This window comes from Cryptomeria japonica, chromosome 7 (genome assembly GCF_030272615.1).
Source record: "Cryptomeria japonica chromosome 7, Sugi_1.0, whole genome shotgun sequence".
Lineage (NCBI taxonomy): Eukaryota > Viridiplantae > Streptophyta > Pinopsida > Cupressales > Cupressaceae > Cryptomeria > Cryptomeria japonica.
Genome location: NC_081411.1, coordinates 14,982,349 through 15,009,553, shown reverse-complemented (window position 1 = coordinate 15,009,553; position 27,205 = coordinate 14,982,349).

Sequence of the window (27,205 nt, the reverse complement as noted above, 5' to 3'; positions counted from 1 at the left end):
AAAATAAAGAAAGAACATATAGAACATGCATTCATAACACATCACATGATCAAAGAAAATGGTGTCATCTATATATATATATAAAAAAAAAAGATCCAAATATACAAAATATGTCATGTCTGTGCTCAATACAAACAAAACAATGATCCAAAATATAATAGAGACGTCGTCTCTCAGGTATGACTATCTCCTGAGGGGGATGGTCTCGCAGCTGATGTCCCAGCTCCTGGATCTCTAGGAGGATCCTGTCTCGAGGACCCCGTCACGCCTCTGCTCTCTGACTGTGTCCCAGTCTCTCGAGATCGACTCGATCTCGCCTGAGTAAAGCTCTGCACTCTACACTCCCTGGGCATGACATCCTCATAATGGTGTCGATAATACTCTGCCTCCCTCACTCTCGAGGACAACTCTCTCATGATATCCCTCATCGGACCCCCTGCAGCAGCTCTCTGAATGGTAACTACCAGCTCCTCCGCTCGACCGTGCCACTCTATCTCCATATCACACTCTAGGGTCAGCCGGGTAATCTGACACTGCTGCGTCAATAGCTGTGCTTGCAGCTGCTGAACTATCAACTGCAACATCTTGATCTAAGCATCCTCCACATGTGTCAGGACTCGAACCCATAGGGGCACCTGTGAAGGGGTACCCCCTATCCCTCTGCCTGTCCTAGGTGCTGGTGGAGGTACCTCATCAGTCCTCCTCCTTTGTGTTGGCTGCCTAAACTCATCCATCCCTCCCACCGCTGCCATCACCTCTCCCACTCTCCCCTCCTCCCTTGCTCCAATCGCCAACCCTCCTCTCCCTCTATCCATCACAGCTCCTTGAACTGCTCTCTCCACCCGACCTCCCCCATCTCTACCCCTATCTCCTCTCCTCCCCCGGTATCCTCTCCCCCGTGGTCCTCCTCCACCTCCATCATCTCCATCATCACCATCTCCCCCAACCTCCTCCTCATCATCATCAAAGGTAGGCCGCGTCTCCTCAAGATCTAATATCCTGGCCATAACACGAGCTACAAACAAACTAGCAAACTCATGGGTCATACCCGCATCTAGTATCTCGGGAGCATAGTCCCATATCTAACCCGCTAAGCTAGATAACTCCTCTACAGCTACTCCGCTATCAATGGTAGGGCCCCAATCCGATATGTCATGTCTCTGGCGCGCATACAAGTAGGTCCCCTGTGGTATACCCTGCTGCTGACCATATTGCCGCAGAACCCTGCCCACCTAGAATCTCTCAATCAAAAAGGGCATCCGCCCTATCAAAAACTAGCTCATGAACACAAAAGTCATCTCCAGCCCATCCTCGACCTAGACCTCACAATCTGTATATGGTTGCCAGACGACCGTATCTATGTCATCCAAAACCCTCCTCCAACACTCAAGTTTGCCCAGCTTACGCTGGACAACTAGACCCCTATAACCATATGCATATACCTACCCAACAGGCCTGTCTCTATCCACCAGTGGCCTCGCTGCTGAATGTGCTCCCAGCACCATACCTGTAAAAGTGTCACGCCAGCTGACAAACTATCATAACCCAAATATACAACCTCATGTAGGTCCCTGTACAAGTGTGCTAACATGGCTGATCCCCAAGCAAACCTGCGGCCTTGGGTCATCATCTCCTCAAGAACCAATCCCCAACCCACAAAGAATCCCTTCGACCTACGGTCGGGACAAAGGAATCCAATGATGAAACCTGCTAGTACTGATGGCAGAGGTGCATAGTCCAGATCCAGGAACTCCTGCCATGGGATCTCATACCCACACACTATCTCATCATGAAAAATGCGCCACTGCACCTCAGTCCCACCCTCCTTAGTCTGCTCATATGGCAATAAAGAACCTGCTACGGGAATCTGCAAAATCCTGTAACAGTCCTCTGGAGTGACTGTCATCTCACCAGTAGCAAAGTGAAAGGTGTTCATATCACTATGCCACCTCTCAATGAGCGTTGTAAGTAGACCCCAGTTCACAGTGAACCGAGGCATATCTAACAAAGATGATAAGCTGCATCTCTCAATCACATCTAGGTCAGCCTGTGCCAACCGTGGTATCAATGCCCAAGGTCTAGGGAACGGCTCTCCTAACTACCCCGCTCCCAATCACTCCTATCAAAAGCAAAGCAAGTCCAATATCAATTTCCACATCAAAAACATGAAACAATTTGCAAAATCTAATCAAGTTCCACATCATATCATTCCATATCATCTTGTAACGCAACTCAAGTTTTCAAAAACCATATCAAAACTTGTAAAACAACTCAAGTCTCCACATCACATAAACTTGTAAAACAAATCAAGTTTCCCACCCATATCAACTTGTAAAACAACTCAAATTTCCAACCTATATCAACTTGTAAAACAACTCAAGTTTCCAACCCATATCAGCTTGTAACACAAATCAGGCTCCACACATATGAACTTGAAATAGTGCAAATCAAATCATGGTTCGATCAAAACAACACATCAATAACTTGAACAATCACAAATTAAAACAAGTTATATCAACACTCATATTGGACAAATTATCAAAAACATGACAAAAGACACAACAAATGGCAAAAATCCATCCCCCCCAAGCAAAATTGACCTTTTCCTATGAAATCTTTCACATTCAAAAATCACTAATTCTTGCAAAACCCAATCCATGCGCTAATTAAACTTGGCTATGCGCTAAAACTATATCCATGCGCTACCCTGTTTTCTCCACGCGCTAGTCTATTTACCTTATGCGCTAGACTAACTCTACGCGCTATCCTTTTTTCTCCATGCACCAACCAATCTACCCTAAATGCTAAAACCGACCCATGCGCTAACCTATTCCATGCTTACACTACCTATCCAACCCTATGCGCTAGGTCTAACCTACGCGCTACATCCCCCTACCCATGCAACCCCCTATGCACCCTTTTAACCCGAAGCGCTACCCTATGTTCATCATGCGCTAACCTGAGGCCATGCGCTAACCTAAAACTTTCATGCACTACCCTAAGAATTTTTGGATGCTACCCTAAATTAATACCCTGTGCGCTACTGAATTTATCATATGTGCTAACCTAAGACTTTTATGCGCTAAAACGTTAAAACCGAATTTCAAAAATAATAAACAAACCAAAAATGATCAAATTAAAAATCAAAAAGGGGTCAAAAGGGTTGACTTACCGGTGGTCCGTACGCGACAGGTCTCTGATGCCTCCGAATGTGCTCGAATCAATGCATAGAATAGGGAATAGGCATTTTGTCTTCTCTCCAAAAGTCTCTTTCTCCAAAGTCAACAAGCACAAATGAGACAAAACAATGCACTTTTTCCCTTTTATAGGGTAAAATAAAATTAGGGTTAGGGAAATGAGCATGTAATTTGCTCGCGGTCTCCCTCATACCCTCACACACGTCAATTATCGGGAGATGAATCAATTTAAACATTTCACCTAGCCAAAATTTTACACCGCAAATGCAATCATCAAATCAAATCAAATTTTTCAAAATTTTGATTCATCTCTCGAGGGGGCATTATCACCATCATTCATCAAATCTGGGGCACGACATGAAAATCATAAAAAATGACATTGATCATAAAATCGCAATGACACATCATTTTCTTTGAAATAACATGTGCACACACGTCACTTCAAAGAGGGGCAAAATGTAGACGTATAAAAATGACCATATTCCTAAATGAATATTTTATATTCATTTCTCTATTTAATTAAATCCAATTTAATTAAATTACCCGCATTCCTCTATTTAATCAAGTAAATTACTCAATTAAATTCACTATACCATTTAATAGGATAAATTCATTTTATTCAATTAAAGCCCCTATCCACTTTTTAATTAAATTCAAATTTAATTAAAATGGTTATCCTAAATTAAATAAATCTAATTTATTTAATTACAACCAAATTGAAAATAAAGCAATTTATTTTAAATTAATTCTATTTTTCCTCACCCACTTGCAAAAATCCTACACCTCCCACTTGCATCCTAACCCTCTTTCTAACCTCTTCTAGATTCTTCTAATCCCGATTAATTAACCCAAACCCATCCATTATCCCTTTTCCCTAAATTTGAGGAGGTCACTTCTCAAATTTGGAGTAAAGTCTTCAAAAGGCATTAAAGCCTTTATCAATTCAACAAGCTAACTTGTTGAATACCCCCAAATTTGGAAGGACTCTTACAAATTTGTCCCTAAAGTCTTCATAACCATTAATGGTTAACTCAACCCTCTTACATGGTTAAAGAATTTCCATAAACTCAACCTCCATGTAACCCAAGGGTCTCATCAAGCATTTATTGCTTTGACCATGGTTATCCTTAAACCTTTGCACAAGAGTTAATCCTTTGGGTAAAAGCTTTATCCAATGGATAACCCTAACTTAACCTTAACCCTTAACCCCTAGGGTAACCATAAGGTCTTCTCAAGAATTTAATGCTTCTTACATCTCCTCTCAACCAACCTTATGTTGACAATTGTCACCATTTCATTGGTGCCAATTACAAACATGGATTCCCAACTTTCAAACTTAGCCCTTGATTAACTCTTTCAATCCTGGCCATCCATCGCCCTATTTTTGCTATAAATAGAGCTCTCATTCCTCCATTTTCAGAACATCCAAGTCTTTAGCATCACACTTATACTCAAATCCATTCAAACTTTCATATTTTTTATATGCTCATCATTTAGCCTCTCTTTTAAATAGGAATTAATCTAAATATGCAAATTTAGAGTATGTTCCTTATCATTTAGCTTAAATCATAAACTAATATAGTATGCTAGGATAGTCTTGTTTACTAACCTTGTCATCTTATAGCTAGTTTATTTCATTTGTAGCATCATGCATAGCTTAGGATGCATCTCATCTTAAAATCAATAAAAGCATCCCTCGTTCTTGCATTTGTCATCCCTAAACCATTTTGCTCAGTGATCTGAGAGCAAAAATATTGGTTTGAGGGACCGTGCAAGATAGAGAACCATGGAACCAACCTTGGGAAGCTAGGCCATACTTCATGACTCCATAGCTTGCACCAAGAAGTCCTGTGGGTGTGTGAGCAAGGCTCCCTAGAGCTCTGTTTTTCACATTTTGAGTTCTATCGACCCGCTTTTCCCGCATACACATTCTAATTCACTTCCATTTTTTATTTTTGCATCCAGTGTGTCCTAATCACCTTTGTGTACATTCAAATCACTGCATGATGAAAAAATGTCATCATTTACCCTTTAAACAATGGTATCTTCATGTAACATAAAACATTCCAATTCTTGCTTCAAAATGTCATGTGGAGCAACAAGACAACAATCTCCTTCATTTATTTTAGAGTCTTGGTCAATATCAACAAAATTCACACACTCATATTCAATGATGGTATTTGTATCATCTAAGAGGAGATCACCCTCACATTTACTAATCATAAGTTCTTCCAGGTCAATTTCGTAGAAGTCCCTCATAAGATCAATACAATTGTTTCTAGCATAATCTTTTTCATTGTCTTCAAACTCCCACTCTTCAAATGAAGTTAACTCTTTGCATAAAACCAGTTTATTATAAGGCTAGTCCTTATACTGGTTTAATATGACTTCTCATTATTTACACATACTACACAATTTTATATCTCACTGATCTCATCAACTAAAACTGATGGTATCTCATTATCTGAGTTTTCATTATCATATACAACTATTTCCTGGGAGACTGAATTCGTATCATCAAAATCATGCAGACTTGCATCCATTTCAGAAATAAAACTTTCCAATTCTTCACACACACTCTCAGATCTATCTGAAACACGACAACAAACCAATTCCCTACAAGGTATTCTTTCTGGAGAAATCATTGTTGATGTCCTTCAGTAAAGTGACTAACACCACATCTATCTCTACATCTAATATGTCAGATATTTTCTCATTAGCCTCTTCTTCATCAATATGAGGAATACCGATGTTTGGGACAAGTTCTCTTCACTCATACTTTTATTCAAATTGTAATCAATAACAGGGCTAATGTGATCAGTAGGGCTATAAGGGCCTTGAGATGGTTCTTTATTTTCAAATTCATGCTTTTCTTCAAACCCTAACATCTTAGGATAGCATACCGTTGCAGATAGATAACCCTTGGGGATTCCATACTTCAAGTTCTTCTCAATATACATTGCTATCCTATATGCATGATGTAAGGTTTTAGGATCCTTATCTCTTAGCAAATAACTCTCTTCCTCTTCTAATGCAACCAAATAAACAACTAGGCATACTACATCATTTGGTCTATAATTGCTAGGAATGTCATCCAATGCCCTAGCAAACTTGAGATTAAAAGCAGGTACTAACTCATCTTCTTCTTTCTGAATGTCCATGAATGTTTTTATAACTGAGCTTGGATTAAATCTTTCACCAAATTGTTCCATGAATGCCACCTTCAACTCATCCCATGATTAGATAGAGCACACTGGCATGTAGGAGAACCAGTCTCTGGCATTTTCCTTCAAAGACTAAACAAACAACTTCGTGAAAATAACTTCCTGATTAATTTTAAAATCTTCCATTAATTCATAAAATTCCTGCAAATGTTGTCGTGTTGATTCTGACCTCTTCCTGTTGAACCCTAGTAATTGTTCCCTAACCCCTACAGGAATAGGATTTGGGAAACCTTGGATACCATCAAAATTCAATGGCTTATATCTTTCCCTAAAGAAATCTCTATGATGACTCAGCATAGGTTGCACATTTGTATTTGACATTTCATAGGGAAACATAGGCACATGATACATATTTTCATTCATTCCCTTCTTTCTTTTCCTTCTCTTGAACAATTACATTGTAAGGCTCGAAAACATACTCCATCTAATCTTATACAGAAAATGGAAACTGAATCACAGTAGCATGTAAAATAATCACTACCATTCCCTTTCTTAGTGCTTCTTTCACTCTTTAGGGAACATTTTTTTTATAATTTTCATGAAAATACACTTGACTCATGAAAATCTAAATACCTGGAAATACTAAAAAATTGAAAATTTCATGCAATCAATTTTTAGAGCTATCAACATCCACCATAACACAAGTTTTTATATATGGAAAACCCAACTGGGAAAAACCATGATGAGATGGGACTCACAAGTTAACTATCTACAGTAATCGGTAACTAACTGGTTAAAGTCTACAAAAGTGATCTGCTAGGAGCGAATCCTATTAAAGATCCCAAAGCTTTGTTAGGAGCTATACCCTGTTAAAGGCAGTACCCTGTTAGGAGTAACCTCGGTAGATGATTTCAAACCCAAACTAATGGATCACCTAGTTAGAGGATTTGTATAATGAATCTTGTTAGAGCTTACCTGATTATGGGATTTGACTGTTGTAGTGATTAGAAAACAACAAGTGGTGTGATCTCGAAGTAGCACATCTTGCTTGAATAGATCCTCTTCTGCTCACTCAAAACTGCATCACCGACATACTCTGCAATGCTTTCAGTAAATCAAAAAAACTTAACACTTCTATCTCACATCATGAAAATAGTTAGTCACAATATCATTATATATACATTAGATTTCATGTCGGCTTAGGAATCACATCACAATTTCCTAGGTGTGGTGTATCTGGACAATTTAACATAACACATCACAGATTACTGCCAAATCTGTCGTTTAGGGATAACTCATCACAACCAGTGATAACTCATCACACAATCAGTGAAACCAGTTAGAACACCAATATCGATTAAGAGTTAACCTCTTCCAACTCATAGACTGATTGTCCTCCATTTGCCTCTTTGATGATCTCCGCAATATCTCCAAATTGGTGTCATGCCATTCCTGCATATACTGGTTGTCTACATATACCGGTTAGACACCTTCAAAATCGATTGGACTTCTCTATACATATAATACCAGTTTTGCAATACAAAGACTTAGGAGTAGTACTGGTTTATCGTAACTAAGATGACTACAACAATGTAAACATATGTGTGTGTATACATGTGCCATCATTGACAATACATGAAGTCATCCATTACAAAAATCATCATCAAGCTAACAATCTCCCCCTTTGGCATTGATGGCAACACTTATAAAATTCTTACAACTTTACAACTAAGTGTGCTTACAAAAATTGTACAAACATATTTATACTCCCCCTTTGACAATACATACAAAATTTTCACAACACATACATATTTCTACTCCCCCTTTGACAACAATGCCAAATTGAAATGTAAAATACATATATATTATATCAAAACTACATATACAAAAATATAAGTCTTTCAAAGAGTGTTTATTGCAATTTTCAAGAAAATGTCACTGAAAATAATCTTCACCTAAGAAAATCATTATCCCATGTTTCCAATAATGTTTCAGTGATCTCAATGGTTGTCATAACTTGTGCAGTGAATTCTTCCATTGCATCCACTATGCTCATCTCTGGAGTCGCCAAAATTGCTTCTGCATCCTTGTATGCCCGTTGTAAGATGTCCACTTTAGGTCTCAACTGGTTCTTGAGTTCTTTCAAGGATTTGAGTCTCTTAGCCTATTCACAATCATAAACATCTAACTAATGTTGCAAATCATCAATTGATTTTCCAAATGCTAAGGTTGAATCCTATAAAGGTATGTAAGCAATACATATCCTTTCCAGTTCTTGTTTTGTCTCTTCTTGTCTCTTCTTCAAATCAGGATAGAAAAATGAAATGTTAGATGTATAGGCCAGTATCCTTCCTCCAGTTTCAATAGCAGTCTTCAAAAGATCTTTATTCACAGATAAAGCAATCTTCCCTGTATCAATATCTGTCATAAGTTGTTCTCCCCTCTTCTTTCTATAGTTCTTCTCAACTATAGTCTGAGCAGCTTTTTCAAGGGACTTCAGTTGGTTAGAAGCATTAGCAACCAACTGCCCAAGCTTCCCGATAGGTGTTGACAAATTCCCAGTGTCAGTCTCTAGTAGGAGACTTGACAGAATCTCAACAACAATTTGAATTGTTTATGCTTATTTTCTCTTCTCTTTCAATCTTTTCTTTTGAGCTCTAAATTACATCATTGTAGCAATCTCCATGAGTTCAAATGCACTCATATTATCTACATCTATAGGTCCTTTGATGCCTATTGAGTCATCCTCATCATCAGTTTGTTGCTTTACCTTTGCTTTTTCCTTTTCACCTGTTTTCTCTACTATCATCCCCTTTGTTTTCTCTTTCTCTTCTTCCTTTCTCTTTTCAGTTTCTCTCACTTCAACCTCTTTCTCTAATTTCTCTTTCTGTGTTTCTACCTCTGTTTGTTTCTACTGTGTATCTGTTGTAACCGGTGGCAGTTGATTTTCCACTTGGTGTTCTTTTTCTGGTGATGGTTGACTGGTGCTCCAGCTGCTTCTTGTGTAATAGTAATGACCGATTGTTGTAAAGGTTCCTTAACTGGTTCAATAATATTACCAGTTGTATCAATAATGTCCTAGATTTCATCAGCATCATCTACAAAGAAAATAATTGGTGGAGAAGTAGTGTCATCCTTGTGCTTAATAGGATAGACAACATCCGGTATAATAATCTCTTCTTCATCTAGCTCCTATTGAGCTCTTGTCTCTACTTGATCAGTTTTATGAGATTTTATTTGCTCATGCATCTGCTGGAAATTTTTATCTATAAGATGAGTATCATCTTCAACAAGTTGAGTCTTTCCACTCAATAACTTCAATCTTCTTGTCTTAGAATGAAATTATCCTTTGAAATTATCAAGCAATTCTAACAATTCATCTCTAGGTAACTCAAAAAATATTGAATGAAAACTCTATCAATAATTTCTTGATCTTGTTCTACAGCCATTTTCCACTTATTTACAAGAATAGAATACAAAAAATCAGAAATATCCTTTTTCAATATCTTGAGGCAATCGATTGTATTGACACAAGTGGTTGATTACCTCTTGAACAATTTGTTGCTTCCGTCCATCATTAAATGAATCAAAACATTCTTTCACATTATCAAGCCTATTCCTCCCTAATGTTTCTAATGTCCTCTCAAAACTAGTCATAGGCTTGCAAGATAAAACATTAATAGGAATACTTTGCTTTGAAGTGTCTCCTACTAGTTTGGCTTTCTTACTAGTCCCTTTCATCTTCTTTGATTCCTCTTCAGTGTTGGTATCCTCATATTCTACTTGAAGAATGAGTTGCCTACCTCTCTTCTTCGTTGTAGTCTACTTCTTACCATATACTTTGGGTACTGGTTCCTTTTTGACTTGAACACTTCTTGTCACCCTTGTATCGATGGTCACTAAAGGTGCTTGCTCAACTTTCTTCTTCTTCTCTTTGGCACTATTGGGTTGAGTAGGTGCATTTATTTCCTGGTAAGTTCCCAGTCTTTTCTTATTCTTATCCTTGGGAGATTCCAAAATATTGTTGGCATAATCAAATAATAAGTCATAGTTGACTTCATAACTCATTTCTTCAATCTCATCTTCCCTGGGTTCAACGGCCTCCATAAGACAGAATTTTGTGGTAACTCTGAAATAGATGTCTTTTGCAAAGTGTTTCACCACATCTTCAGGTAGCCTTAACCTCATGATCATCTTATTTTGGAACTCATTAAAATATTTGTTCATGGCAACAAGAAATGTGTTCTTTACAGCCTTAATGTTGTTCTTGATTTGAGTTGTTATTGGTATGTCTTTTGACCATTAAATATCACCAATTCCTGGTAGGAAATTTTGAAAATAGAAGAATACACCAATCAACAGTTGACCATATTTGAACTTTTGACTATTGTCTTTCTTAATTGATTGCAGGTTCAACATCAATTGGCTCCTTATTGCCTCACATAAATCATAATCAGCATTCTTTGCTATCATCCTGTAAGCTGCATGCACAACAACAAATGGCACACTATTCATCCTGCTGGAATAAATATCCTATAACCAATGACCATTGTAGCAAGTCTAACTGTTGGATCTTTAATGTTGTTGACCGAAAACACACGACCATTAGAGGTGGTCTGAGTTAGTGCAATCACAGCCTCTTTTGAAATTTTTTTCAGCTTTGGAACTTCACCGGTTTGTCGAAAACTAGTTGTAGACACCTAAATTTGTCATGTCTAATTAAATAAATATTTTTATTTATTAAATTATTTTAGCCTAATTCATCTATTAATTAAATAAATCTTTATTTATTTAATTAATTCATTTATCCTCTTCTAGCCTTATTTCTCATTTAAATAAATACATTTATTTATTTAAATTATCCCTTTTCCCTAAATTAAATAAATATCTTATTTATTTAATTGATCCCACTTCTTCTATTAATTAAATGAATCTTTATTTATTTAATTAATTCATTAACCTTTTCTACCCATGACACATGTCATTCATTTCTTAATTCATACACTACCTACCCCTTTCGTTATTTTATTATTTCTTTTACCTACCCTCTAATCATAGCCAACCTCCTTTTACACCTCTCAATTTTATCCCTCCATTTCATATAGTGTCTTCTATATAAGGAGATGCTTCCTTCATTATCAAACCCTAATCAATCATGCTAACTACTTGACTACTTGACTACACTATGCTTTTCATATGCGATCCTACTTGCAACCACATTCCGTTCTTTGTTGAGCTCTTGTGCACATAAAATCTGAGAGCAAATATATCAAGCAAGATCAATGGAGATAGGAAGAATGGAGATCCAAACCCTATTGGACATGTAATGGTATAATCTTTGTGATTTCATTTGATTTGCATTGTCTTAGTTAATCTTCATATGTTATGGTGGATCTTTGTTGTTGTTAGGCTAGGGTTTTGTGGTTGAATTCATTTAGCCTTTCAATATCGTTATTATTGTTATCCATTTTCACCTTATACATTTTGGCACGCCCGATGGGACTCTTGTCTCTTTTGCATTTAACTCCCTTGTTGCAGATTTTGTGTTTTGAAGTTGCAGATCTGACATTTTCGACAACATTTTTGATATTTTCGCGTCTGCGTACTTTCAGATCGCATTTTTTATTTTCTGTCGCGTCTGTGACATCTGGAATCGTGTCTATGTCCTCGACAGTATTTTATTTTGCAGATTCCTCAAACCGCGTCTGTGGTGTTTTTAGACGCATCTGTGTCCAGAAGTCACGTCTGGGATCTAGAGCCACGTCTGTGTCTCACAGAAGCGCGTCTGTGTCAGAGAATCGCATCTGTGTCTGTGGTAACCGCGTCTGTGTGCATTGATTTCATTTTTTTTTGGAGTTTATTGATTTAGTTTTTAATCTTGCATTTAATGTTTCAGATCCAGTTTATTTTGAGCTAACATTTTCAGATCTAGCTAACGAAATTGGTGCAGCTTGTCTTGAAAACAAAATCGTTTGGTTGAAGGCCCCTATTTTCACAACAACAACAAAAAAAATTTGGATCTAAAACTTACCTAACTTGTGTGCTTGCAGAAAGGGGTGATTATTTCAAACAATCCAAACTACTAACTGTAGACACCTAAAATTGTCCAGTCTAATTAAATAAATATTTTATTTATCTAAGCCTAATTCTTCTATTAATTAAATAAATCCTTATTTATTTAATTAATTCATTTATCCTCTTCTAGCCTTATTTCTCATTTAAATAAATACATTTATTTATTTAAATTATCCTTTTCCTAAATTAAATAAATATCTTATTTATTTAATTATCCCACTTCTTCTATTAATTAAATAAATTTTTATTTATTTAATTAATTCATTAGCCTTTTCTACCTATGACACATGTCATTCATCTCTTAATTCATACACTACCTACCCCTTTCATTATTTTATTATTTCTTTTACCTACCCTCTAATCATAGCCGACCTCCTTTTACACCTCTCAATCTTATCCCTTCATTTCATATAGTGTCTTCTATATAAGGAGATGCTTCCTTCATTATCAAACCCTAATCAATCATGCCTAATCATTCATGTTAATCATCTTTTATGCAATTGATTACACTACGATCCTACTTGCAACCACATTTCATTCTTTGTTGAGCTCTTGTGCATATAAAATCTGAGAGCAAATATATCAAGCAAGATCAATGGAGATAGGAAGAATGGAGATCAAAACCCTATTGGACATGTGATGGTATAATCTTTGTGATTTCGTTTGATTTGCATTGTCTTAGGTAATATTCATATGTTATGGTGGATCTTTGTTGATTGTTAGGCTAGGGTTTTGTGGTTGACCTCATTTAGCCTTTCAATATTGTTATTATTGTTATCCATTTTCACCATATACATTTTGGCACGCCCCGTGGGACATGGATTTTTCTTAGATCTATGTTTTTTATAGATTTTTCTAACCCTATATTGCTATTTTGTAAAACAATTTGGAGAATAACCTTGTGCAGCTAGGGTTTTGGACACAAAATCAAGATCTTGGAGAGATTCGATCATATCTCATAAACGACTTGAAAATTTTGCACCAAAGTTTTTTTGCAAGTTGAAGAAAGTATCAAGAGCTCTCAATCCAAAATTCAGAATTTTTGAAGTACATTTTTATTTTCTATTAATTTTTTATGATTTTTCATAAAAAATTAATTTTGAGAGCAAATGAGAGAATTTTTTGGATTTTCTTATATTTTTGGAAATCTATCATAATTATACATAGGATCTATTCTTTGTGAATTTAATTTTGATGCAAAATATTTCCCTAAAAATCGGATCTTTAAAAATTAGGGTTTTTCCTTATTTTGATCATATCTCACAAACAGCTTTGCATTTTGACATAAAAAATTTTGTGCAAGTCAAGAAAAGTATCAGACAGATTCAATAAAACTTTCAGATTTTTGGGATCGATTTTGCATTTTATATGAATTTTTTATGATTTTTCATAAAAAAATTAATTTTGAGAGCAAATTAGCGAATGTTTCGGATTTTCTTACATTTTTGGAAATCTCTCAGAATTATACATAGGATATGTTCTTTTTTATTTTAAATTTGATGCAAAATTATTCTTCAAAAATCAGATCTTTGAAAATTAGGGTTTTGCATTATTTTACTCATATCTCACAAACTGCTTGGATTTGTTACAGAAAAATTTTTGTGCAGGTTTGGAAGACCATCAAGACTCTCCAGTAAAAATTTCAGATTTTTTGGATCGATTTTACATTTTATATGAATTTTTTATGATTTTTCATAAAAAATTAATTTTTGGAGCAAATTAGCAAATTTTTTGGATTTTCTTACATTTCTGGAAATCTCTTAAAATTTTATAGCTGGTCTTTTTTAATGATGAATCAAATGTTTGAATTGGTCAACAAAACACATTATTGAAGGCCCCTATTTCACAAAGTCTTTTGGATCTAAAATTTACCTAACTTGTGTGCTTGCAGGAAGGGGTGATTATTTCAAACAATCCAAACTACTAATAAATCTTCATTACAGGTCCTTGGCAAGGGTTTTTGGATTTTTATTGTGTGCCTTGTTTTCATAGACTAGCAAACACTTCAATTGGTGCACTAAAATTGAATCATTGTCTTTTGTGTCTTGAGCAATAGGCTCTTTTTGTTTAATCTTTAGAGGGCCTGTCTTCCCGTGTGGTCATTAGGACTACTAGTGAGAAGAGAACGACCCAGGTGGTAGCGAGGAAAACCCACCTCTTCCAAACCACTATAAACAAATGTATTCATGGTGAAAACTATGGATAACGTGTGCTGATTAGTTCATACTGACACTATGTCTCCCCATAAACCCGTTTGATCAAATTTATTTGATCATTTGTAGGGCGTAACCCCTACCGATTGAGAGCCTTCTGTATTTATAGAGCTGAAAGTGCCGCATGTATGGCCACACGAGCGGATGCCCTTACTAGCACCTTTTTGTTTTAGAAGCCCAAATCCTTCTATTTGTTGGGGCAGGAGGTCGGGCCTCTGGTAGCGGCCCACACACATACAGTTCTTAGTAGAGATACAAAGTTCGCCATGAGGAGTTTTCGTGGGGACTGATGTTTGGCTAACCCGAGAAGTGAGTGCCGAGGGTGGAGCCAATGAGGTCAAGCATCTAAGTATCCGCTCTGAATAGCATAGCCTCGGGGGTAAAACTCCATGTGGGATCAACAACTATTGTCTTGGCCAGCCATAAGAATTGTGCTTGACTTATTTTAAACATTCAAACTTTCAAGACCAAACAACAAAACATTGTGTCTTTTGTGTTTTCAAGTGTATGCAAAACAATTTTACATCAAACAACACACTTTTCTTGAAGTCATTCTGAGTCTAAACACTTGCAAGCATTGAGTCCTCATCAACATTGTGTCCTCTTGTCACGAAAAAAAATCAAACATTCAGATTTGGTCACAACCAACAACTTCACAAATTGGAAAAATTTTACAGTCCATCAAACAAGAGCAATCAGTTTTGGAATTCTTGAGCTTCCTAGGTTATTTCTCCAGGTTTTCATCTAGCATTCAACCTGTCCTTGGGTCTCACAAAGTCAATCATTGCTTTACATCTCTCATTACATTCACAATTGTCTAAACTTGAGTCAAAAGGTCACTTGCTTGTCCTCACTATACTTTGTCAACACACTACATACAACAACACTTTGCTAAGTGGTCCCTCATCAAGGTTTCTTACCTTTGGGTCTCATTTGGTTTTACTTAGAGTCAAGGTCAACTTACCTCATCAAGAGAAACTATCCTCTCTTTGGAAGTCACACCTACTCTACTACATACATACTTGGTCTTACACTTTGGACATTGCAAGTACACTTCAGACTCATTTACATTCCATTCAACTCTTGGTCTTCCATACTCTTTCCATTTTTCATCTAGTCTGTCACATCTTGGTCAATACCTAGTTCATGGTTAAAACCCATCTTCAAAAATCTAGGAGAGAAACTAAAGAGGCTCAAGAATCCGCAAACATGAGTTCTTATGAGTATGACAATGATAGATTTTTCAATTCTGATCATAACACATTACCTGACATGGATGCCTATAGAAACATTCCAAATGTTGAGAACATGGACACTATAAACAACAATGCTACACACAATGACAATGTGGATAACTTTTTAGTACATTCAGCAGATGTGGAAGAATCCATTATGAATCCCCATTTCAATCAATTGGTTGAGGAAATAATGAGGAGGGATAGACAATACTTCTTACAAATGATCGCACAAAGTGGAGCCAAGATACCTCATGATTTTGACATGTCTCAAATAATGGAACATAGACCTTTGCAACAACCTCACTCCAATATGGATCAAAGGAGACCTAATAGTGGAGGAAATAGAGGACCACATATGGTACCTGAATCACCATCAGCTTTGCTTCAAAAACCAGAGGTCCCACATACACATGGTCAAACATATGATACTTACCTTCGTAGACCATTATGGAAGTCTTATGCAGACAAATATGCTCAATCACATACTAATGCTAAGGATCAACCACCAAAACAATTGGATGTTCAAAGGCATGCTCAAAATTTGGACACAAGGAAACCTCATGTCAAATTTGGGGGTAACACATTAGAACATGACATGCCTGTAGAGTATGGTATACATGGACAAAATAGATATTTCATTCCTCAACATGAATCTATACCAAATGCTCCATATATTCAGCATCACTATAGACCTCCTCCATATGAACATGTGTATGATCAATATCATCCATATATGCAACATGCTCCTCCTCCAATTGGTGCCTCAAGCATGGGGTATGGTCCAAGAAGTCGATCTCCACCTAAGAGCAGTTTGGAACAACAAATCAGGGACTTACAAAAGAAAATGGAGGACATAAATACACCGAAGCCAACATACACAATGAGAGACATGTGTCCTTATCCATTTGACAAGAGCATTCCAATGCCTCCTTTTCCTACACACTTTGTGATGCCTAAATTTGATAAGTATAGAGGAAAAGGGGATCCTAAGGCACACATAAGACAGTTTTTCACAGCTTGCATCGAGGTAGCAGCAGAAGAGACATATTTGATGAGATTATTCCCACAAAGCTTAGGTGATCAAGCTATGGAATGGTTCTCCCAACTTCCACCTGGAATTAAGTCATGGAGTGACTTAGCAGAGGCATTTATTCAACATTTCTCCTACAACATAGAGACAGACATATCAGTCACTACTTTGAGCAACACTAAGCAAAAAGAGGGAGAATCTTTTGCATCATTTTTACAAAGATGGAGAAATCTAGCCAGCAGATGCTCTTGTGAAATTCCACAAAAACAAATGGTAGAAATGTTCACCCAAAATGTTAACAAAGAGATTGGTTATGACTTAAGGAAAGCTTGTTTGTCCACCTTCAAGGACGTCATTGAAAAAGGCTTAGTGACAGAAAAGGTCCTAATTGAACAAGGAGTCATTAAAATATTCAAGGAAAACAAAGATGACTTTAAAGGAAAAGACAAGCCAAGATTTTGGAATAAAAACAAGAACACGGTCAATGATGGTGTTGTTGATGCCAACACAGTGTGACCCAAATTCATTTTTTCTGGATCAAGTTCTACAAACAATCAAGTGAATACTCAAACAACTTCTAGATCACGAAGGAAGTATACCCCGTTGGGAGAACCACTTGAATCAGTTTTCAAGAAGTTAGTGGCAAACAAGGTGATCACAATTCCAGATTTCCCGCCATATGAACCAAAGGTCAAACCAAATTGGTGGAATGATGATGAGTATTGTGAATTTCATAAGAGCAAGGGTCATAAGACAGGAAATTGTCATCGACTGGAGAACATCATACAAGATCTCATTGATAGAGGTGACATTGAGATTGAGGGACATTCGTCTAATCAAGAACATGAGATGTTTAAGGAACCATTCCCAAAACATGACAAGGGAAAAGCTAAAGCCATAGAGGATCAAACCAACTATACCAGAGCATCCTACAACTATGATTCAACTATCAATCATGTATCGATGGACAATAATGTCTCTACTATTATCATCAAGGACAAGGCATCTGAGAATTCTACTCAGAGACCCAGGATTGTCCTAAAAGGTGTTGGATCTTCTTCCGAACCTACCTCTGAATGTCATGTTACAACCCGTCAGGGTAAAATCACTTTGCAAGGTACTCCAACTAAAAACACCACTTCTTCATCAACCAAACCTGAGTACGACCTTGTAGAACAGTTAGGGAAGACACCCGCACTCATCTCCGTCCTTGAGCTCTTACGCATATCCCCCGCACATAAAGCTACTCTTGACAAAATCTTGAGAGACACTGTCATTCCTACTGATCTGAACATGGACCAGTTTCAAGCCATGGTGGGATACCTTTCCATTCCACACTCCCTTACATTCACAGAAGTCGATGACGCCTCTGTATGTCAGCCACATAATGCACCACTACACATCGAAGCCTTCATACACAAACATAGAATCAAACGAGTCCTGATAGATGGAGGAGCAGGTCTGAACATTTGTACATTGAGCACTATTAAACAATTGAGATATTCTGATAAAGCTATGAATTCTATAAACAAAATTACTATCAAAGCATATGATGATGAAGAGCATTCATCCAAGGGTACAGTCACCTTACCTCTTAGAGTTGGGCCAATTACAAAGGATGTGGTTTGTCAAGTCCTAGACTTGGATCTCACATACAACATATTGCTAGGACGTCCTTGGATTCATGAGAAGAGCGCAATACCATCTACATATCATCGATGTATCAAGTTTCCACACAATGGAGTTGAAGTGACCGTCAAAGCGGATCCAAATCCATTCATATATTGCAACAATCTACAACCTCGATCAGAAATAACAATCCCAGTCAATCGCCAAGCTCTTCCTTCATCAGCATATGTGGATCCAGAACCATTAAAAGCTTCAACATCAAAGCAAACAGAGCTAAAAGAAAATTTCAAGTTTAAAGACATGGGATGTGGTGAGTATATCTTTCATGTTGATCAACTCCCACAATCTTCTAAGGTATTCAGTCAACAGGAACAACCTACAAACAATTTGCAATGCCAAAGAATTAGGTGTGAACCACCTAGCGTTGTGGCTACTAAGTTTGAATGCAAATCTCCTCTAGTGGTGCAAGCATCTCTTGATATCAATAGTCTTAAGAGTGGTTCCAACAAAGAATCTATTGAGTGTATCGCCATCCCTTTTGATAACTCACATAGCTTTTCCATTACATCCACTCATTCCATTTCCACTCCTCCCCTAGACCTGGATCAACAAGAATTACAAAAGCCCTTACTCATTAGGAATCAAAAATCAAGCTTTGAAAAGAAAAATCTAAAAGTCAATAATAAAGAAAAGTCCTTTAGTCTAAATCAAAATCAAAAGCTATTGGACTCTACAAAAATCAAAGTCAAGGATAAAAATCCTATGAAGCAAAAAGAGAAAGAGTTGATCTCCCCTAATATCAAAATAACTGGGGGCAAAAGTTCTAAAATTTCAAGTCAAAAAGCATACTTGTTGATCCTAAGTCTCCATCATGCTATCCTACTTTCACTTCTTTCCACAGTCATAAGCCTTCATCACTCATCTACTTGTTCCACACATCCTTTCCCTTCTGGTGATAAATCATGGACCTTTAATGGAGCTTCCTTGAAGGACTTTGTTATCAGGGATGCCCAAACTTCTTCAGGTGACACGCATACGGGCCCGTGTAGTCCACACACTAGTAATTCTATCTCAGTTCCTTCATCGAGGAAGACATTCAATCAAGCTACACATCATTCAGTCAAGGAACAATGCAACTACAATCACAAGGTAAAGCCTCACACATTTGAGGTAGGTGACTTGGTTCTCAGAGAAAAGCCCAAAAATCAGCAAGACAGAGAGAAGAAGGGCAAGTTCGAACCAAACTGGCTTGGTCCTTACATTATTACAGCAGCATATGGATCTGGTGCATATCAGCTCTCAACTACAGAAGGTGAACCTTTGGAGGATCCTATCAACAGCATGCACTTCGCAGGTTCTACACATAGCTCTTCGGAATATTCAAAAATTTCAAAAATACAAAAAAAAGAAATTTAAAACAAAAAAATCGTTACTTGGTGAAAACCTGGCAAACAGGCGCCTTGTGACACAAAAAACATTGAAAAATCAAAAAAAGTAAAGAGAAATAATTTCATCCAACGGTGAAAACCACTTCGGTGGCGCCCTGGGCAAGTACCATGGTGAAAACTGGGTCACCAGTGCCATGCGTAGAGACATTGCTCCTCCCTCCTTCAGGATTCTCTTTCATCATTTCACTTTGCACACACTCACAACCTATTCATTCATAATAAACTTACCCATTCCCATCATGGCTTGTTATTGATCTACCCAAGATTGGTTAGCCATTCATAATAAACCTCCCTTTTCACCTCCCTTTCCATCCATAATAAATCAGATCCTATCTGTGGCTAAGGCAAAATCCTACGTCTAGTAATGGGTGTGGAACTAAGAACATCACATGTTTCAAGGAGTACAGTTTCTTCCATCTTTCTTTAGTTTATCCGCGCACAATCCACAATAAAGCAACATTTGCATCACAGATCCGCAATAAAGTTTCATCTTCTCCACAATAAAGTATCAGTTTCATGGATTCAGTCAGTTTTAGATGAGACAACAAAAACAATGGGCTTCAACAAATCAAATCTTTCAGCATACTCAGACAACATATGGTTCAGTGCTATCTATCCTTTTTGTGAAAGTAAACATTGTGACCACAATCAAATAAGACTTATACAAGTGACAAGAGACACTAAACTTGAGGACTACAGTGGATGTTGGTGTCGAGTCTTGGTGTTATTTTGATTTTATCTTTTGGTGACATGTCTTTTAGCTTTTCCAGGATGTCTCTGACTAGAGATTCTATCTCCAGGATGTCTTTGACTAGAAAGGCGAGGATGGGATATCGTCACCTATTTTTCTTTGTTGTTTGTGGATTGTCTCTTAGTAATGCTATGACTTGTCCAAGGATATGAGGACACTGTGAGTCTAGTGTGAACTGGGGCATTCCTTGTTTGTGACTGTCTTATCTCCATGCAAACAGGTACAATGACTTTCTGGGTCGAACATATGCCTCGATTGTCATAACCTATTTTGCCATAATAAAGCTCAATAATGATAACGCACAAGAAGCTCTTTCACTTTCATATCTTCTATCTTTCATCCCCCCTTTCTTGATTGACTTCCATCGTCCTTCTGGAGTCTGCATAGCCTGCTATCACATGACTGAGTATAATGACATGCCAAAAGCATTTGCATTTCATGTAGTTGCACCTACATTACCATATATAAGCATTTCATACATACATATAGATATCACAACTGCATCACATCCTGCACACAACACCTGTTAGCACAATTTACATTTGCATTATCATATTCATCTGCATTACTTACATTCACATTTGCATCATGCATACACATATAAAACATAAATGAAAAAAAAAAAAAATTGCATTGCATCATATACATATTTGCATCCATATCATAAGCATCACATCAGAACATCTCATCACATAGGTACACATGCATATAGCTACCGCAAAGATGAATCATCTCATATATATATATAAAGTGTCATGATACAATGATGTCAAAATCATATGGCTACAATCACCCGCAAGTGTCTACATCATTATACAAAATGGTACAAAACTGATACAGAGGAACTCACTGATCACTCCTGCCAACACTATTGGTAGTGCTAATCCTATCCATGTCATGGTATCCCATGCCACATGTCCCACCCTCATCTTCAGTCTTGGATCATAGAACACTCATCTAAGGGCATCCCTGTCTCTGTCTCGATCATACAGAATCAGCTCCCCATCAATTAGTATCTGCATAATCCTATATACATCCTCGAGGGTGACTGTCATCTCACCCATCAGCAGATGAAACGTGCACGTCTCAAAGTGCCATCTCTCAGCCAGCGCAGTCAGCAAACTCATGTTTGCCCGAAACTCAGGCACATACAGCACATGTCTCAAACCCATCTCCTCGATGGAAGCTTTGTCCTCGAGCGACAACTCAGGTCGCAACCTCTGCGTCAACGAGAATCTCTTCCATGACTCTAGCATCGGCAAATACTCCTGCAGTCAAACAACTCAATCATGTCAGTTATAGTGGCATTCACTGTTTATCACAAAATGCTACTCGCTATCTAAATGCATATGGCTATCTACCCTAGTGACACTCACTGTTCATCACAAAGTGTTGCTATTTATCCTAGTGGTACTCACTATTCATCACAAAGTACTACGTGTGTGACACTCCTTGTTCATCACAAAGTGTTACTCACATTTGCACTCCCTGTTCATCACAAAGTGCTGCTCATATTTCAGTACTCCCTGTTCATCACAAAGTACTCTATCTTGGTACTCACTGTTCATCACAAAGTGCCTTGATCTATCCTAGTCTTCCTACAGGACCAGCTTGAGTGTATCCCCTCAGCAGCTTATCCAATCGACAGCATATGTTCATCATAGAACTATCGATTTGACCTAGAAGATGCAAATTCATATTTTTCAAACGCAAATGCGCTTACATGACATAAACGCACTCAAAGACTGCATAGACGCGCCTGAAAAACACAGACGCGCCTTCTTGACACAGACGCGCTTGGCACCAACGCAGACGCGCCTGGACTTTTTTTGACACTTTTTGGACCCTAGTCTAAGCGCATTTATTACCATATTCGACATGCATTAATGACAAAATTAAATGCGTCAAAGTACGAGGAGGTTTGGTGGTACTTACCGGCTCTCCTGCCTCTGCTGGCCTCTGAAATTGGCGAACGCGGTCGAATCTATGAGTGAAAGCCATCGCTGCTGACTGCTCCTGCTCTATTTTTACTCTACAATATGCTCTTGTGAATGTGTAGATGACAATGAGGATGTATTTCCCCCGTGGTCTATCTTATAGCCTACCCTAGCCCTCGCCCTCGTTTCCCGAGTCAGTCTTCTTTATCCCGTGACTCTGTCACTTTATCCGGACAGTCCATTCTATCTTGTCTTTCTTATCGAGAGATTGTCTGCAATCTTTTCAAACATTTTCATCCAATCTCTCGAGGGGGCATATCATTCCCATCCTTGGGCAACTCTGTATCAGTTCATCTTATTTTCTTTGAAACAACGCAACAAGCCGCATTGTCTCAAAGAGGGGCAAAATGTAGACACCTAAAATTGTCTAGTCTAATTAAATAAATATTTTATTTATTTAATTATCTAATCCTAATTCTTCTATTAATTAAATAAATCTTTATTTATTTAATTAATTCATTTATCCTCTTCTAGCCTTATTTCTCATTTAAATAAATACATTTATTTATTTAAATTATCCTTTTCCTAAATTAAATAAATATCTTATTTATTTAATTATCCCACTTCTTCTATTAATTAAATAAATCTTTATTTATTTAATTAATTCATTAGCCTTTTCTACCTATGACACATGTCATTCATCTCTTAATTCATACATTACCTACCCCTTTCATTATTTTATTATTTCTTTTACCTACCCTCTAATCATAGCCGACCTTTTACACCTCTCAATCTTATCCCTCCATTTCATATAGCATCTTCTATATAAGGAGATGCTTCCTTCATTATCAAACCCTAATCAATTATCCTAATCAATCATGCCTAATCATTCATGCTAATCATCTTTTATGCAATTGACTACACTACGATCCTACTTGCAACCACATTCCGTTCTTTGTTGAGCTCTTGTGCATATAAAATCTGAGAGCAAATATATCAAGCAAGATCAATGGAGATAGGAAGAATGGAGATCAAAACCCTATTGGAAATGTGATGGTATAATCTTTGTGATTTCGTTTGATTTGCATTGTCTTAGGTAATCTTCATATGTTATGGTGGATCTTTGTTGATTGTTAGGCTAAGGTTTTGTGGTTGAATTCATTTAGCCTTTCAATATTGTTATTATTGTTATCCATTTTCACCATATACACTAACAAATCTTTGTTGCAGGTCCTCGGCAAGGGTTTTTGGATTTTTATCGTGTGCCTTGTTTCCATAGACGAGCAAACACTTCAATTGGTGCACTAAAATTGAATCATTGTCGTTTGTGTCTTGAGCAATAGGCTCTTTTTGTTTAATCTTTAGAGGGCATGTCTTCCCGTGTGGTCATTAGGACTACTAGTGAGAAGAGAACGACCCAAGTGGTAGCAAAAGAAAAGCCATCTTCTTCCAAACCACTATAAATAATTGTATTCATGGTGAAAACTATGAATAACGTGTGCTGATTAGTTCATACTGATACTATGTCTCCCCATAAACCCGTTTGATCAAATTTATTTGATCATTTGTAGGGCGTAACCCCTATCGGTTGGGAGCCTTCTATATTTATAGAGCTGAAAGTGCCGCATGTATGGCCACACGAGCAAATGCCCTTACTAGCACCTTTTTGTTTTGGAAGCCCAAATCCTTCTAGTTGTTGGGGCAAGAGGTCGGACCTCTGGTAGCGGCCCACACACATATGGTTCTTAGTAGAGATACAAAGTTCACCATGAGGAGTTTTCGAGGGGACTGATGCTTGGTTGACCTGAGAAGTGAGTGCCGAGGGTGGAGCCAGTGAGGTCAAGCATCTAAGTATCCACTCTGAATAGTGTAGCCTCGGGGGTAAAACCTCATGTGGAATCAACAACTATTGTCTTGGCCAGCCATAAGAATTGTGCTTGACTTATTTTAAACATTCAAAACATTCAAGACCAAACAGCAAAACATTGTGTCTTTTGTGTCTTCAAGTGTATGCAAAACAATTTTACATCAAACAACACACTTTTCTTGGAGTTATTTTGAGTCTACACACTTGCAAACATTGAGTCTTCTTCAACACTGTGTCCTCTTGTCACGAAAAATAGTCAAACATTCAGATTTGGTCACAACCAAAACAACTTCACAGATTGGAAAAAATTGCACGAATTTTGTAGAAATGCATCTGTGTCTGACATAATAGCATCTATGTTGTATAACCACGTCTGTGAAGGGTAGAAACACGTCTGTGTTTCCAGAATCAACAGTGCACTTTACAAAAATCTCAGAAATGCGTCTGTGTTAAACAAAACCAAGTCTGTGTCAGGAAATTGCGTTTGTGCAGTATACAGGCACGTCTGTGTTCAGAATTGAAAAACTTGTACAGTCCAGCAAACAAACATAGTCAGTTTCGGAATTCTTGAGCTTCCTAGGTCATTTCTCCAGGGTTTCATTTAGCATTCAACCTATCTTTGGGTCTCACAAAGTCCATCATTGCTTTATACCTTACATTACATTCACATTTGTCTAAACTTGAGTCAAAAGGTCACTTGCTTGTCCACACTATACTTTGTCAACACACTACATACAACAACATTTTGCTAAGTGGTCCCTCATCAAGGTCTATCACCTTTCGGTCTCATTTGCTCTTACTTAGAGTCAAGGTCAACTTACCTCATCAAGAGAAACTATCCTCTCTTTGGAAGTCACACCTACTCTACTACATACATACTTGGTCTTAGACTTTGGACATTGCAAGTAAACCTCAGATTCATTTACATTCCATCCAACTCTTGGTCTTCCATACTTTTTCCATTTTCATCTAGTCTCACACATCTTGGTCAATACCTAGTTCATGGTTGAAACCCGTCTTCAAAAATCTAGGAGAGAAACTAAAGAGGCTCAAGAGTCCGCAAACATGAGTTCTTATAAGTATGACAATGATATCTTTTTCAATACTGATCATAACACATTACCTGACATGGATGCCTATAGAAACATTCCAAATGTTGAGAACATGGACACTACAAAAAACAATGATACACACAATGACAATATGGACAACTTTTCTGTACATTCAGCAGATGTGGAAGAATCCATTATGGACCCTCGCTTCAGTCAATTGATTTAGGAAATAATGGGGAGGGATAGACGATACTTCTTACAAATGATGGCACAAAGTGGAGCCAAGATACCTCATGATTTTGACATGTCTCAAATAATGGAACATAGACCTTTGCAAAAAACTCACTACAACATGGATCAAAGGAGGCCTAATAGTGGAGGCAATAGAGGACCACATATGGTGCCTAAATCACCATCATCTTTGTTTCAAAAACCAGAGGTCCCACATACACATGGTCAAGCATATGATACTCACCTTCGTAGACCATTATGGAAGTCTTATGCAGAGAAACATGCTCAATCACATATCAATGCTAAGGATCAACCACCAAAGCAATTGGATATTCAAAGGCATGCTCAAAATTTGGACACAAGGAAACCCCATGTCAAATTTGGGGGCAACACATTAGAACATGACATGCCTGTAGAGTATGGTATACATGGACAAAATAGATATTTCGTTCCTCAACATGAATCTATACCAAGTGGTCCATATATGCAGCATCACTATAGACCTCCTCCATATGAACATGTGTATGATCAATATCATCCATATATGCAACATGCTCCTCCTCCAATTGGTGCCTCAAGCATAGGGTATGGTCCAAGAAGTCGATCTCCACCTAAGAGCAATTTGGAGCAACAAATCAGGGACTTACAAAAGAAAATGGAGGACATAAATACACCGAAGCCAACTTACACAATGAGAGACATATGTCCTTATCCATTTGACAAGAGCATTCCAATGCCTCCTTTTCCTACACACTTTGTGATGCCTAAATTTGATAAGTATAGAGGCAAAGGGGATCCTAAGGCACACATAAGATAGTTTTTCACAGCTTGCATTGAGGTAGCAGCAGAAGAGACATATTTGATGAGATTATTCCCATAGAGCCTAGGCAATCAACCTATGGAATGGTTCTCCCTACTTCCACCTGGAATTAAGTCATGGGGTGACTTAGCAGAGGCATTTATCCAACATTTCTCCTACAACATAGAGACAGACATATCAGTCACTACTTTGTGCAACACCAAGCAAAAAGAGGGAGAGTTTTTTGCATCATTTTTACAAAGATGGAGGAATCTAGCCAGTAGATGCTCTTGTGAAATTCCACAAAAACAAATGGTAGAAATGTTCACCCAAAATGTTAACAAAGAGATTGGTTATGACTTAAGGAAAGCTTGTTTGTCCACCTTCAAGGATGTCATTGAAAAAGGCTTAGCAATAGAGAAGGTCCTAATTGAACAAGGAATCATTAAGATATTCAAGGAAAACAAAGATGACTTTAAAGGAAAAGATAAGCCAAGATTTTGGAACAAAAACAAGAACACAGTCAATGATGGTGTTGTAGATGCCAATACAGTACGACCCAAAATCATTTTTT